General features: G+C 37.3%; 1 protein-coding gene across 3 annotated transcripts in view; it reads left to right on the forward strand.

Annotated features, from left to right (window-relative positions):
* The window catches only part of ZNF638 (zinc finger protein 638), a 134,388-nt gene that overhangs the window by 48,726 nt on the left and 68,777 nt on the right, over positions 1–16,885 (forward strand). The window contains exon 1 of one of the 3 annotated variants that reach the window (XM_080813032.1): positions 4,263–4,430. The exons of 1 other annotated variant lie outside the window; for it this stretch is intronic. The gene's annotated coding sequence lies outside the window, so the exon portion shown is untranslated. Of the gene's footprint in view, positions 1–4,262; positions 4,441–16,885 lie in introns of those variants that run through there. One more of the 3 variants, XM_080813033.1, reaches the window with a different exon arrangement.

The raw sequence follows: 16,885 nt of genomic DNA on the forward strand, positions 1-16,885 counted from the left end.
CTCTCTTTTTTTAAAAGAAGTTTATCTATAAAGTAATCTCTGTACCCAACATGGGGCTAGGACTCATGACCCTAAGATCAAGAGTTGGATCATCTACTAACTGAGCCAGAGATTTCTTAGTTATGCCTTTCTTGACCACCATCCTGTTTAAATTGCAACCTCTGTCACTTCCTTATTCCCTATGTCCTGATCTTGGTCGGTTGTTTTCCATAACACTTACCATCTGACATACTATATATTGCCTTGTTTATTGTCTGTCTCCCCCATCAAGGCTGTATGTGCCATCAGGGCACGAGTCAGTGTTGCCTTCTAGTTTGCCTTCTGTGCCAGAGGAGTTCCTGGAAAAAAGTAGGCCCTCAAATAATATTTAGTGGGTCAGTTAATGAATGAACAAATGGTACTGGCCCATAGATAGACAAATAGATAAGGAGGACAGGCTAGAAGTTCCATAAATCCATTTTATGCATGGGAACTTATTTCTTCGTTGTTTGTTTTTTAAAGGGAAGGGCCACTTCAATGAAGGGGGAGAAAGCATGGTTTTTTAGTACATGGAAACTTCATGATTGGTTTAATATATTTGAAAGAAAACAAAGTTAGATCTTTACCTCATATCACAAAGAGAATAAATTTTATTTTATTTAAATTTATTCACTTCTTTATTCATGTAAGTAATCTCTATATCCAGTGCTGGTCTTGGACTCATGACCTCGAGATCAAGAGTCCCACACTCTTCCAACTGAGCCAGCCAGGCCCCCCAAGAATAAATTTTGGATTTAGTATGTCTAACTGTAAAAAATAAAATTATGAAATTGTAAACAAAATTTTAGCAAGTTTAGGAGAATTTTTGTATAATTCCTAGGGGTATATGCTTCTTGGGGGTGGTGTGAGACTTCTTAGACAAAAAGAACACTCAGAAATCATAAGGGAAAAGACTGACAAATTTGATTACATTTAAAATTTATAATGGCAGAAGACACTCAGAAAATATGAGTAGGAAGAAACCAATTGTGACATATTTGACAAGGATTAATATTCCTTATATGCTAAGAATTATCTTCTAATAAGAAAAAGACAATCTGCTTATTAGATATATAAGCAAAAAATATTAAAAAGATTTTTTTCAAGGAGGAAATGTACATGGCCAGTAGATATGAAAGGAGACTCAACAATTTCATACACACATGCACACACACACATTTTTTTACCCATCAGGGTCATTCATTTTTTTTTTTTTATAAAATATACACTGATTTTCCTACTGTGTACCAAGTATTATTCTAGGTATTGGAGATAAAGCAGTGAAGAGAAGAGGCAAAATCCCTAACATCATGGAGCTTACGTTCTAGTGGAGAAAGACAGATAACAAACAATAAGAAATAAATTATATGGTATGTTAGAAGGGGATAAGTGCTGTAGAAATAAATAAAACTATTTGAGGGGACAACATTTTAAAAAAAAAGGAATTTATGAAGTTAGTTTGCCCAACTCTAGGAAAGTGAATTTGAGAACCCAGATGAGTGATGTCTGGGTGCCACGGTCAGTTGAGCATCCGACTCTTGGTTTCAGCTCAGGTTGTGATCTTGGGGATATGATCTCGGGGTCGTGGACTGGGCTCCATGCTCAGTATGGAGTCTGTTTGGGACTCTCTCTCTCTCTCCCTCTCCTGCTGCTCCTTCTCCCCATGCGCTCACTCTCTCTCTCTCTCTCTCTCTCTCTCTCTCAAAGAAATAAATAAAACCAGATGAAATAGATGTTTTTTGAGGAGAATTAAATTACAAAAATGATTTCAGGGAAGAGAGAGAAATTCTAATCAAATTATATATATCATAAAACCATCTGGAGAAAGTTGTTCAAGAGCCACCCCATGAAAAAGCACCAGGTGAGATATTTCAAAGGTTAATTATACCAACCTAAATTTTAACTTTTTATTTTATTTTTTTAAATTTTAAAAAAGATTTTATGTATTTTTTTTTCAGAGAAAGAGAGACACTGAGAGAAAGAGAGAGAACACAAGGAGGAGGGAGGGGTAGAGGGAGAAGCAGACTCCCAAAGAGCAGGGAGCCCAATGCGGGACTCAATCCAAGACCCTGGGATCATGATCTGAGCTAAAAGTAGACATTTAACCGACTGAGCCTCCCAGGCACCCAGTCTTTCTTTCTTTCTTTTTTTCATTCATTAAGTAAACTCTGCCTCTAATGTGGGGCTCAAACTCAAGACGTTGAGATCAAGAGTCACATGCTCTACTGACTGAGCCAGCCAGGTGTCCCTAATTATACCAAGTTTTATTTTTTTATTTTTGTAAAAGATTTTATTTATTTATTTGGCAGAGAGAGATCACAAGTGGGCAGAGAGGCAAGCAGAGAGAGAGAGAGAGGAGGAAGCAGGCTTCCTGCTGAGCAGAGAGCCTGATGCGGGACTTGATCCCAGGACCCTGAGATCATGACCTGAGCCAAAGACAGAGGCTTAACCCACTGAGCCACCCAGGCACCCCATACCAACTTTTAAAGAACAGACATGTCTCATGATACTTAAGTCATTTCAGAGTTTAGAGAAAGAAGTGAGGTTGTGGAGAAATGATCATTTTCCTATGCATCTGGTGAAAGTGGGACTTTGGATAAACTTTTCGAAAAGGATTCTGACAATATCTAGTAGAATTAAATCTAACTACACATATACAATACATATATATATCTTTAATGTAGAAGTCTAACTCTTGGGATTCTAGCCTTTAGAAATAAAAATATCAGTTGGTAAGACTGTTTATGTATCACCAATGTTTAGAGTGTCAGAAAGATTAAAAACAACTTCAGTGTCAACAGGTTGAATAATTGATGATGGAGTCATGCTATGAATATTGCACAACCATTTAAGAAAGGGGATCTACTTGGAGAAATGTCAGTAATCAGAAAAGGAACTAGCAGGCTAATGTCAAGTTTTTGGCAAAAAAGAAAAAGAACATTTCCCATTGCATGCAAATAACAGGTTTGTGTATGTTAGTATGAATATATAGAAATGTATGAAAGAAAACACTTGAAGCTTTAACATTGGTTATGTGGAGTTGGCTTGTTGGCTTTCTCTTTGTTGTTTTTGGTTTGTTGCCTCTGCAGTATTTTTAGTTTGAAATGAAAATCTGGTAAGATATATTTTATATATTTTCTTTTATATATATTCTATATATATTCTATACTATTCTATATGTTCTATCTATATATTCTATCTATATTCTATATTATTCTGTATATATTCTATATTATATTCTATATAGATATCTATATTTATATATTCTACATATATTCTATGTATTTTCTTTTTCTATGTATTTTAATGTGAATAAAAGAAATACATCTCTGTGAAAAAGAAAGAAAAGAAGAAAGAAAGAATAGAAAGAAAGAAAAGAAAAGAGAAAAGAAAAGAAAGTGGGGGTGCCTGGGTGACTCAGAGGGTTAAGCCTCTGTCCTCAGTTCAGGTCATTGTCTCAGGGTCCTGGGATCCAGCCCGGCATAGGGCTCTCTGCTCAGCAGGGAGCCGCCCCCCCCCACCCCTTGTCTCTCTGCCTACCTCTCTGCCTACTTGTGATCTCTCTCTCTCTGTCAAATAAATAAATAAAATATTTGAAGGAAAGAAAGAATAATATACATCTGCTTGGTAACTGATGCATGAGACTTAGGTGGTGTGATTTGTGTGGTATCCATAGGCGAGACTTGTGAATTTTACCAGATTTTGCCCAATGATTGAGCCTTTATGTTGGTGTAGTAGAGTAACCTTAAGTTGTTCAAGTTCTCTCAATCCAAATTTTTTCATCAGTAAAATGAAGGTTATGAATATCTACCACAAAGGGAGGTATCTTGATTGTGAAATGACACATGGAAAGATTTTTAGAGTGTTAAGCTTTTAGGTTAATAAGCTTCAACAGCCTTCTAATTTTCTGACATTTTCGGTGGCCGTGATATACATCACATCACCGCTATAGGGATGCAAAAATAGATATAAGGCGAGAGCTTAAAGGCAGGCAAACTCCTAACCATACAAAGTATTATGATATCCAGTGCAAGATATGAAGGCAAAAATGGTCAGGGAAGACTTCGCGGAGGCGAGAAAACACGGGTCTTAAAGTTTGCGCATGATATGGATAGGACAGGTAGAGAGCACGCAGAGGCATTGACACGGGTGCCTAAGGACACGCTGGGCTCCGGGAACGCTACGCCCAAGAGCGCCCCCTTTCGGAAACAAGCTCCTCTGGCTCCGTTCTCGTGCCTCCTGGCGAGCGCGGTGCCAGCGGTACGCAGGCGCCGGGAGCAGATGAGGGCTCGCAAAGGCTCGACAGGCGCGCATGCGTGCAGTTCTCCGGAGGCGGTAGCTTCTTCGGCGTCGAGACTGGAGGCTGAGTGCTAAACTGTGTGGGGCGCAAATGGGATCCGGCTGTTAGTCGGGTAGGCATAGGTAGGACCGCTGCCTTGTGGGGAGTAGGGGGCTGGAAGGCGGGAGCCCATAGCGTGGGGTCCTGAGCCTTTCCTGTGCGGTCCGGGCCGACTATTGTATCTGTGTCGCAGCGGCTGCGCACAAAATGGCGGCGGGCAGGCGGCGGGGGCGGGAGGAGGTTGGGGGACCCCCGGGATGGGAAGGGAAGCGTGGGTGCTCCGCTACCGCGTCAGTTCACTTCGCTGCCCTGGAGGGCCGGGTCGGGTGACCGCGCTGGGACCTTGCTTCAGGAAGAGCCACCCGACGCCGTTGCATTGGGCGGAGGAATGAGGACAGCCCTTTGGCAACGCCGTCGCGGCCCCTTCCCCATCGGCGCAGGGCCTGCCGAGGCCGCGCCAGGCCTGACAGCCAGAGGAAGCGGTGGTGCGGGAGCACGGAGGAGGGAGTAACCATTCCCGTCGGGCCTTGAAGCGAGGCGGCGGAGCTTGAGCTAAGCCCTCTGGCGAGCGGCGTTGTGCAAGAAGCGTGCAGAGAAGAGCATGTTTGTGTTTGGGTCTGGGGAAGGGGGAGTTGGGGTGAAGGGGGAATATTAGATCCAGCGGCTTTTGCTGTCGCTGTCTCCTGTGCCTGCCTTTTGCGGCCTTGAAAGCAAAGAAAATGTCACCTCTGTGCGTGATACGGAGGGCTCACAAACGGTTCTGATACTTACTTACAAATTTCTCCGAGGAATCGCGAATACCGATCGTTAGTGGTTTGTGTGTGATTCCTAGGCTGAGCCCCGTTCTGTTAAAGCTGGGGGGAGAATGTATACCGCACAGTTCAGTCCTTGAGGACGTTTGAAACAGATCTTTTGTTGTTTGAGATAATTGCGAATGAGGGATACTTAACGCTAGTACAAAATCTTGAATTGAACTAGACAATGACGGCTGCCTCTAGCTAATTTTTCTTAAGATTTACTCTAAGGAGAAATTTTGGGGGGGGTGGAATCCCATTTTAATCTGATGGATTTTTGAAGAAAAACTTGTAACCAGGATCCGGCGACTGAAGTTGATTCAAATTCTTTTTCTAACCGGCTTTGGAATTGTGCACAAAAAAATTTCTTCGTCGTTTACCGCCCCCCCCCCCCGCACCATTTGTTGTAAAGGGTTGACTTATTTATTGGGGATATTTGCTGATTCAGATTTGCAATTAGTATTGCTAAATCAGAAAAATTAATTTCCAAAAAATGATTAATGAGTTTATATGGAAAAATAAGTGCATAATTTACATTATTTCAACATAGCTTTAATTTTATTAGGCATTCTAGACTTAGCTTATGTTTTTTTTTTTTTTAATTTGACAACGTTTCATATACGGCTTTTCTGCATACTCTTGTAATATGCACTTTTAAAAAATTGTGTGGAATCCATCATGTTAATACAGTAAAATATGCTGGGCCATTCCCTGCTTCATTGTTGCGGTCTGCTAAGGGGAAAGATAAAACAGTTGGAAGAAGTCACAAAGTCTCATTAGTTTCTATTAACTAGTTTTCAGAATGTATTCATTCATGTCACATATTTTTTACCCTGAATATTGGTTATATTTTAGTATTATAATCTTTTTTTTTTTGTCTTGGAGAGTGTATATGGCAGATACTGTTGTTTAAAAAAATGCTTATTAAAAATCAGAGATCACTTTGTACTTCATGGTTGTCATAAATATTTTCTCTTGGGTGCTCTTACGGTGATCTCTGGAAATTTTTATGTAGTGAAAGAAAATGCAGGACGAATAGTGTAGTGAAACGAGAATAGGCTTTGGAATCAGGAGATCTGGATTCAGATGTCTGTTGTTTTCCCTTACTGAATGTCTAAGGTTTTGGGTAAGTTACTTTAGTCTTTCTGAACTTTTGTTTCCTTACCTGTAAATTGATGATAATACTACTTCCTGCTTGGGATTGTTGTGAGAATTGAGAGACAATAAATACAAAGCCCCTATACTTTGGCATATACTAGGTGCTTAATAAATATTAGCTGATATTTTTATTACAAATGTTTAAGTTTCAGGCAGCATTTTTTGATAAAAAATTTTGATAAAAAGTTTCTTGTGGATATTCCCTTTTAGTTAAAAAGAGGCTTAAAGGAATTCAGATTAAATTGATAGGATTTTGGAGTTGAAAAATCATCTAATATTTCATTAAAATTTTGGTATATCTGTACATTTTGTATGTACCTCTCTTGTAGCACTTATCAAAATATATTGTAATCATTTATTTATATGATTGGTACGTTCATCTTTGTATCTGTTCCAGGGCTCCATGCTCCTGTGTTGAGTGAATGAACTCAGCTAGTAGTTACCAGAGCCTGGGTAAGAACCTAGCTAGCCCTTGGAGTCCAAATTGTGCTCTTTCTAGCATGACTTTATGTGTACTGGTCATAAAGTTTGAATAAATCTGTACAAATTAAAAAAAAAAATCTGTCCAAATTCCTCATAAAATGCTTTATATACTAAGAATCAGTGCTTCCAGTATGGGTACCCAGTAACATTGTTTGGGCTGTTTTGCAAGGAAAGAGGAGCTACTGAATGTTGGCATATGGTGGTTTAGATCTACAGATTTTGAAAGTAATTTTATTTGTGGCTGAAGCCAATAAGCCCCTGTTTGTATTCAACATTACTTGCTCTTTAATTACTTCAACTTTATATAGTTATAATAGTCTGAAATTTATGGCTGAGAATGAAAATGAAAACAGCTATTTGGAAGATAAAAGAACAATGGAAAGGAAGAAGATGAGGTGTAGAAGTAAAACATAGCTATAATAATGGTCAGTGAGGGTCAAAAGTAAGGTTTTTTTTTTTATTAAAGATTTTATTTATCTGACATATCACAAGTAGGCAGAGAGGCAGGCAGACAGAGAGAGTGAGAGAGAGATTGAGAGAGAAGCAGGGTCCCCGCTGAGCAGAGAGCCCGACGCAGGGCTCAATCCCAAGACCCTGAGATCATGACCTAGGGGGAAGGCAGAAGCTTAACTCACTGAGCCACCCAGGGGCCCCAAGAGCAAGGGTTTTGTCCTGAGAAGAGTTCAGGGAGGACAGGAAGGTTTTAAGGTACACATATTTTGGTATTTTCTTTGTGGTTACCTTGGGCATTTATATATTTTGGGTTATTTTCAACTCTTGAATCCCTTGAATACCAAAAAAAATTCTTGTTCTAGTCTATTTTCTTTTGAATGTCTTCATTTCTTTAGAAAACTTTTTATTATGGAAAATTTTAAACATACGCAAAAGCAGAGAGTATTATGTAATTATTCACCCATGTACCTATCGCCCAGCTTCAGTAATTGCAAGCTAATGGTCATGTCTCTACCTTCCACCCTATTATTTTTAATCAAATCCTGTATCATTCAATTTATAGTACAGAATTTTTCTCTACAATATTTAGGGAAAAACATGCTTATCACTGCTAAAATGATAATTCCTTAATGCCAGTATTCAAATTTCCCCAGTTATGTCTCATATACCACACTCACAGTTTGTATATACATGTGTTAATTTAATTTCTATCTCAACTATATTGACATTTTCAGAAATAACCCAAGTCTTAATAAAAGAAGCAGATACCTACCTACTTCTTAAGTAAAGTATTTTGTTTACTATCTTAACAGTTTCTGAGCAGCACCTGTTGTGAGTCAGTAAGTATTAATTTATTTTGGAGGGGCAGAGGTGGGGAGATAGAGAATCTCAGGCAGACTCTGCTGAGTGCAGAGCCTGAGGGAGGGCTCTAACTCAGGACACTAAGATCATGACCTGAGGTGAAATCAAGAGGCAGCCTAGAACTGGTTGCTTAACCAACTGAGCCACCCATGCCCCTAAAGGTATAATCACCATTCTGAAGTGGGTGTTGTTTTTATTCCCATTTTCACTTGATGAAACTGAGGCTTGGGTTAACCAGCTTGCTGAAGGTCACTTTTTTAGCACTCAGCAGGACCAGAATTAATACGCTGAATCTAAGGTCTAAGTTGTTAAAAAACACTAAGCTACATTAGTGTTAAATTTTACTTACGGGAGTTAACCAATTTTGCATGAAGTAATTCACTGGCACCCCTCCTAGCAGGGTGGGTATCATCAGATTAGTTGAAATGTCCCCAAAGATGAGATTATTTTGAATTGCATAATGGGCTGACTAATAGTCAATAGGGAGTGAGCAGGATGTAGAAAAAGAAAAACAAAGATGTGTTTAGGGCTGATGCTCTTTTATTGTGTTGCATGTTTTCTGCCTGTTGCCATACTTGGAGTCTTTTTTTTTTTTTTTTTTGACTTAGTATATAAATAAGGGGTTAGTCTGGTGTTGGACTGAAGAGGTTGGGTCATGAACTTTTGAATTAATTAAATCTCTGGTAGGAATACCCTGTCTGTCCCTGCGTCCCCTCTTCCACTCTTACACGCATGTGATTTTTTTTCTTCCTGAACTAATTGAGAGTAATTGCATATTATTGTACTCCTTAACTTTAGTTTATTTCCTAAGGACAGAGTATTTTCCTTTGTTGTCATAGTATAGTTAGAAGCCTCAATGAATTTAACTGATAAAATTCTTTACCATTTTCTGATTTTGTCAGTTGAGTCAGCAGTGTTCCTTATAGCACTTTATGGGTTTTTTGTTTTGTTTTGCTTTTCCAGTACAGGATCAGTCTGGGGTCAGATAATTGTATTTTTAATTGTTACATCCATTAGTCTTTTTCACTTTGGAACATTTCCTATAACCTTTCTTTGTCTTTCGTGAAGTTGACATTTTTGAAAAGTACAGCCTGCTTTCTTTCTTTCTGTGTTCTTTTTACATTCTTTCCTTTTTTTTTTTTTTTTTGTAATAGAACATTTCTCATTTTGGATTTATCTAATGTTTCCTCTTGATTAGATTCAGATTATGTGTCCCTGGCCAGAAAAATCACGTAAGTGGTGCTGGGTCCCCATGGTATCAAATCTGGAGGTGCCCGATGTCCATCTGTCTGCCATGAATGATAATATGTTTGATAACATATTTGGTCAAAATATTTGATTTCTTCCCTATCCCTCCAGAACTAATTGATTGGTGGAGAGACATCTTAAGACTATGCAGATGTCCTACTTATTAAAATTTCCCTCTAGATTTAACATGCACAGATATTCTTGTCTGAACCAATCTTTACTATTAGGGTTACAAAATGATGATTTTTCAAGTCCGTACTCTACATTTGCAGTGGTTGATTGCTATGGGGTTACGGACTCTTGTTTTTTTCCAGTGGCTTATAATTTATTGTCCAGTTTTTCTTTTTATCATTTCATATTTATATATCTTGTCTTGCACAGTGAAAGCCCTGGCTCCCAAGACTATCAAATATTTACTTACTTGCTTAATCCTATAACATATCTAAAGTAATTTAAGAATTGCTTCAGTTGTATCATTACCAAAAAATCTCCCCAAAACAAACTACTAAAAAGAGTAAGAATTTATTGTAGTTCTCCCCTTTTTCCTAACTCCTCTAAAACAGAGGATATATAAAGCAAAGCAAATAGGGGTTTGTAAGTTATTTGCATCAGTTTTTTAAATGGGTTATAGTATGCATTTGAAAAATGATTGAATTAGTTTGCTTTCAGTTTTAGATTTTTTACCTTCCATCCTTGTTTTAATTTAAATAAGTGTTGGTTGTTAACATGCTTCTAAAAGTAAAAACTGTATAGTAAGATGTACTCCATGAAATATTCCCATTTTCTTTAAGTCCTTTCTGTCCAGTATCCCATATAGGTAATCAGCTTGTTTCTGTTATCCTACCTGTGTTTCTTTTTGTGACTGCAAGCAAATATATGTGTTTTCTTATTTTCATTTTTTTATACAAAATGTAATATGTTAGGGGTGCTTGGGTGGCTCAGTCCATTAAGCATCTGTCTTCAGCTCAGGTCATGATCCCTGGCTCAGTGGAGAGCCTGGCCTCTGCCTCTTCTGTTCCCCCTGCTTGTGCGCACGAGCTTGCTCTCTCTCTCTTTCTCTCTCTCTCTGTGTCAAATAAATAAAAGCTTCAAAAAAGGGTTAACATGCTATATATGCTTTTTTATGCTTTGTGAAGACTTCAAGGAATTTAGCATTTTAAGGCATTTGACCAGATAGTTTAGGTATGCTTAATCAAAGATTTTAGAAACTCATTTTAGGCAGAGACAGACATATTTTGGCCTGTACGCTTCATGAAAGTGAACAGCCTAATTGCAGGAAAGGCAGGAATACAGTTGTGCCTCAGAACAGTTGCATCTGGGTAGTGAATGTCTTCCATACTGTATTTACTTCTTGGGCCTGCTGACCTCTGTTATGTTGGCTTTATTTTGTTTCCGTGGTTGTGTTTTCTCACTGAGGCAGTAAAAATGCTATCGGTAGCATATGAGTTTTATCAGCATCCACCACTTTTCTCATTTCTAGTTTTAAAAACAGTCCCAGGAAAGGTTTCTTTATTCCATCTTGGATTAGGCAGTTTCTCTTTGATTAATGCATTACATTTCTTGAGGGTAGCAAGGTAACCAGGCCCACCAAAGTACTTCTCAGGGAGGCATCATTTACTATGAATACAGTGTGGTCTCTCAAGATCCATTTATGTATGCAGTGCTTTTTAAAAAGGTACATGTAATTATATTCATCCTGTTTATCAAAAAGTTGTTTTCCTGGGGCACCTGGGTGGCTCAGTCGTTAAGCATCTGCCTTCGGCTCAGGTCCTGATCCCAGGGTCCTCCGGGATGGAGCCCGGAATCTGCCTCCCTGCCCAGCAGGAAGCCTACTTCTCCCTCTCCCACTCTGCCTGTTTGTGTTCCCTCCCCCGCTGTGTCTCTGTCAAATAAATAAAATCTAAAAAAAAAATTGTTTTCCTGGAAATAGTAACTATTAAATCATTGCTATATGGGATGGTTAATGCATGGTTCTTGTGGTGATCTGTTCTTGGCATTGTGCGTTAGCAAGTTGAGCTTCCCTTTTTTTTTAAATATATGGAATCATGATGTTTATCAGCCTGCTCACGTGACAGTGAAGTTTGTGGTGCCCTCCATGATACCAAATGATGTTTCTAATCGTCTGCTTATTTTTTCTTTCTGTTTCTTTTTTGACAGTTTCTTTGAGGTGTACCACATTTTGGCATTTTAAGTTCTAGTGATATTGTCTAGCCAAACTTGTGGTACCTTCAGAGTTATGACTTACCTTCTGTGAGACATGAAGGGACACAACTTACAGTAGAAAACAGTTGGCTGGGGGCGCCTGGGTGGCTCAGTGGGTTAAAGCCTCTGCCTCCAGCTGAGGTCACGGTCCTGGGGTCCTGGGATCCGCCCGCATCGGCCTCTCTGCTCAGCAGGGAGCCTGCTTCCTCCTCTCTCTCTGCCTGCCTCTGCCTACTTGTGATCTCTGTCTGTCAAATGAATAGATAAAAATCTTTAAAAAAATGATTAAAAAAAAAAGAAAACAGTTGGCTAATGGATCCATCTGTATACTAGAAGAGATTAGCAGATTGAGTGACATTTAAACTGAGGAAAGTGTAGAAAGATGTGTACTCTCTTTTATATTAACTGGCCAGTGTAATACCTGTATTCTTAAGTATGAAAGTGGATTTATATGTTGTCAGTCACTCCAACAAGATGTATATATCTAGAAAAGTCAGTGGTTGTTTTCCTTTACGTTAAGATTATAGAAAAAAAACTTCTGTATGTCATGAAGGTAATTTTTCTTTATTTTGGAGGGGTGATAATGAACATTTATTACTTTTTTTTACAATGAGAGAAAGCAAAGCTATAAAATTTACATTTTATGTATCTAGAATATTGTATGGAAAAATACGGAGACGAAGTATAGATTCTAGTTATGATCTTGCAACTTAGTCCTGAGGCTTCAGTTAATCTGTAAAAACTGGGATTCCCTTGCTCACTGTGTGGTTGTGAGGTTCCAGGTAGTTAATGAATATTACAGTGCTTTGTAAAGTTCACCTTTGGGGTTTTATATAAATTTTTCATTATGGCTAATGGAACCATTATGATCAGGCTGCCTAATTTTTGATGATACTTGTAGATTTTTAGATTTCCGGTTTCTTTAACAGTATCTATAAAGAAAATAAAGGACTATCTTTCTTCGAAAAGATTATGTTAGAATAACAGGCAGTTTTTGATATTCCATGGTAGTGAACATCTCAGAAAGACTTTATGGGATCTAGTGTCAATATCTTTTTAATCCATCAAGCCATTTCTGCATGTCTGCCTCAGAGGTCAGTTTCTATTAAGTGTTTCTAAAAGAATTTTTATGTTTGACATTTTATTGAATATTTGTTGTTTCAGAGTGGCATGTTTCGGTTCTTAAAGGGGCATAGAAAAGAGTTAACTGCTACTTATCACAATAATAGAATTTTTTCAGGAGTTCATAATGTTTCATGACCAGTAAATATCGTGGTTTTTAAAAAAATATTTAATATAGGAAAATAAAATGTTAACTGAAAACAATGTATTTCTAATTTCATACAGTAAAGTTTGGTGTATTTTCCTGCCCTTCTCATCCATGTGTGTATTCACATAAACAAACCTGAAAGAAATTAAATCAAAATACTAGTTCATTCTAGGAACATGGTTTTAATGGTAAGGCTTTAATTTACTACTTTTTATTTTCTATGAAAAGCATATGTTACTTATATGATAGGAATAAAATTTGTTTTTAAGTATTAATATTTAGTTATAGTTGTTTTCAAAGCAGTGTTAATAATGAAAAATTCAGATCTTAACTCCGGTTTTTCAGAGTTAGTTTAGTGATTTCAGAAATTACGGTAGGTGAACCATCCTCTTTATGGGTAAAGCTCAGTTATCCAGAAAATGGCATATTCCCTAATAGTTATGGTTAATAAAGATTATATTTACTGTGTCAGACATTTGTTCGGAGTTTTGGCTGTCACTTGTTACTTTGTAAAAATTATGTGTTAGTACCAGAATTTACAAATAACTGTAACTGAATGCCACTGTTGGTGAAACCCTTTGGGTTTCTTGTAGTAGCAGATTTGGAGAACAAGGATTCTCTTATATTTGCTATTTTTGGTTTAGAAACCAGCTTGACTTTAGACATATGTGATGGTAGTACTAGGTATCTATATAAGTAATAATATTATGTGGATATTTTATCTTTAATCAGCATTTTATGTTTTGTCCATATGCCAGTTAAAAAAGAGGAAAACAATTTGGAGGGTTTTATGTACTAGTTATTATCCTTAGGGATAAGGATATTTAATATTCCTTTTTACAGGTGCAAAATATGGTGTAACATAATTTATTTGACCAATCTCCAGTCTTTGCAAACCCTCTTAATTGGAGAGATGTGGAAAGGGAAATATCCAAATTTTTAACTGTATTTTATCATTTTGGTTTCTCTGGTTCTTAAGAGACACTAACTCCATCTTAAAAACTGGAGCATTAGCTTTCTAAAGGAAGGGTTCTGTTCTGGCTTAATAGCCTTGCTACTTCCCCATGTAGATCAGCACTGTTAAAGTATTTGTTTAGTGGGTGAATAAGAGTTGGGTTTGAAGTTACTGTGACATATTTATGTTAAGAAGACAGTTTCTCTAAGTTTTTAGGAGTACCTAGAATTTTTTTTAGGTATTTTGAAAGATACGATAGTTGATTTTGAATTTCATTCTTCTGAATCTGTTGAAAAGGTGATAAATTCCTATGCCTCATTTAGTGATTAGCATTTGAGTTGAGTAGTTGTACCCAGAGGCGTTATTGGTAGGGCTTAAGTTTAAACAAAGGGGAGACAAGTTAAGCAACAAAGGAAAGGATGCTGATCGGTGGGGCTTACCTGTCTTTACATTAGAGTTGAAGAAATGAAGCTTGAAAATTATATAACTGCAAAAGGAAAGTTTGTAATACTTTATAAATAGAACGCTTGAACTACAAATACCAGCTTCTTTTTAGTCAAAACGTTTTGTTTGCAGTTAATGTGAATGATAGTTTTAAGAGATATTAAACCATAACTTTCCTAAATGATTCTTTAATCTTTTAGGAAATATGCTTACACTTACAAAATAAAAAGACAATTATGCAAATGAAATATGGGTGTACTCCTTAAATTTCATTTACAGAAAACTCACAAAGTTACTTAACGTTTTTTTTTAGCCATGGAAGATCTGTTACTTGGCATATGCATTGTAGGCATACTTTTCGTATATTTTAAAAATAGTCTCTGTCAGTTCTTACCAGTGTTGAGCATTGTGTTTCATGCTTCACACTTAACATTCATGTCATTGTAGTGAGAATAAAACTAGAGACAGCTGAGCACATGTATAGTAAAGTAATTTATCATAATTTCTCTTTAGTGATGTTTGATGAACTACTTTGTCAGAAACTTTTCTACCAGGATTAAAAGTGATAGTGGTAGCATAAGAATGTGTTTGATGATTTTACATTAGTCAATCAGTGTCTGAAAATATTAACTAAATGCAATCTAAAATGAAAATAAACAATACTTAGAATAGGTCTTAAATCCAGAAGGAGTCTTGGGATAAAAGTTAGAAGTGTTGGTTTAAAGTTCAGAAGGATTAAACTTGTTCTTAGAAGGGAGGTTAGTTAAAGAGACCTATTGAAAGAGTGACATTTGCTTATAATGGTGGATTTCCCAGGATACACATATCTGGAGAGAAACTTTCTTACCTCTAGCCAGCAGCAGGTCCTGGAATCAGAATGCTTCATATATAACTATGACTAAATTAGTCCCTAACTTGTCTTACCAAGAGAGTAGGGAAGACAGCCTCTTTGGGAGAGCCAGGACTGCTGTTAACTTACTACTATGTCCTCATTAGATTTCACATTGGGACTTACCACATAAGTCACTCACGACATGTCAGACGAGATAGGACATCTAGTGTGCGCGCACCTGTGTATTTTAAGGCTAAAAATGCAAACAAGCCAAATCTCTGCTTACTGAGAGTTGAAATTTAAATTAGGGAAAGGCCTTTTAATTCTCTTCATTTATATTCCAAACTGTTCTATGAATCTTGAATCTTTCAGGACTGATATTCATGACTACAACACTGATACAGATAATGGCAGTTGTTGAAACATGGAAATACTTCTGCCCTTATTAGTAAGTAGCTCTCTCTCCAAGGGCAGACCTCCACTTCCCCCACTCTTTTAGTCCCTTCCCGAAGACTTTCCCCTTCTCCCCAACTCCCCACCTCATGCTATAGCAACTAAAAGCTTAAGGGGGGTAGAGAAAGGAGGGGCTCAGGACCCTGGTTGCACGCTGTAAGTCACAAGTTACTGTTATAATTGTTCCTTGCTGTGCTTTACCAGTTACTAAATATTTGAAATATCACCTCTGAGTATAAGCATAAGAAGACTCAAGTTTAGGAAGCACAAAATGAAGTTTTTAAATAAACAGCAGCATCATACAGCCTTTAATGTACAGTAAGCATCTTGTCTCTCTAGAAAGGGTAGCTAGTGCGTGCATTTCAGACTTTCTTGACCAGGGAATTTGTTTGTGGAAGACCTGCAGTCTTACAGGATATTTCTGCAGAATACAGTTTGTGAAGGGCTGCTCTCTTACAGTCTGTAAACATATATCATAGACCCGTTAGGAAATATGTAGGTAAGTTTTTTCCTTTAAAGAACTTAGGACTTACATACCTCTAAATGATAACTTGTTCACAATTCCATTGGTGGTTAGATGACTGATTGAAATCTGTTCTTTTTGATTTCCTTATGGGGGAGAAACAGTATTTGGGAGAGTTTGTGTTCCTGATGTTGTGGAAAGAGTCTTCACCAGTTAAGGAAAACGGTGCTGAAACAGTTTGAGTAACTAGATGCCAAACTGCTTATGTAAGACAAAGTTTTCTTGGAAATAATTCTGTTTTATGGAAAACAGGCACAGTTTCATATGGCTGTTGTCTAAAAAGACCTGGAGTTTGTTATAAATGAACATTATTGACAGAGAATTCGGATATTATTTCATTGTTTACTAAACTTGTGTCTGCTGCTTGTATCTGTTGAATTAGAAGCTTGTGTAATTTTTGTTGTGTTTCATTCCGATTTGAAAATTAATTATGTATGTTAATGACTGGATGTGATCAAATTGGTTAACAAATATTTGAGGGTATTTTAAGTAGCTGTAGAGTTTATGCTTGGAAGATAAGACAGCAATAAACACATGCTTTTAATTGACAGTGGATAGTTTAAAAAAAGACCATACATATGAACACAAAATGTATGAATCCCAAATAGTACAAGTAACAAATAAGAAAGTTTGGGTCTTTGTGGTCAGAAAGGTTTAATGGGGGCTGACCATTGAGTAAAATCAAGTAAGTCATGATGGTTCAGGGCAAAGTTATTTTGTTTGTTTTGATTGGAACAGATGGTTAGAAGGGAGTGTGTTAACCAGATAAAGCCCATTTCTCTGCCAAATTAACATTTCACTACCATTATAAATTTAAAAAGGATGTAGTGGAGTTATGGGTGAAGTTGTAGC

This window comes from Martes martes (assembly GCF_963455335.1).
Source record: "Martes martes genome assembly, chromosome: 9".
Lineage (NCBI taxonomy): Eukaryota > Metazoa > Chordata > Mammalia > Carnivora > Mustelidae > Martes > Martes martes.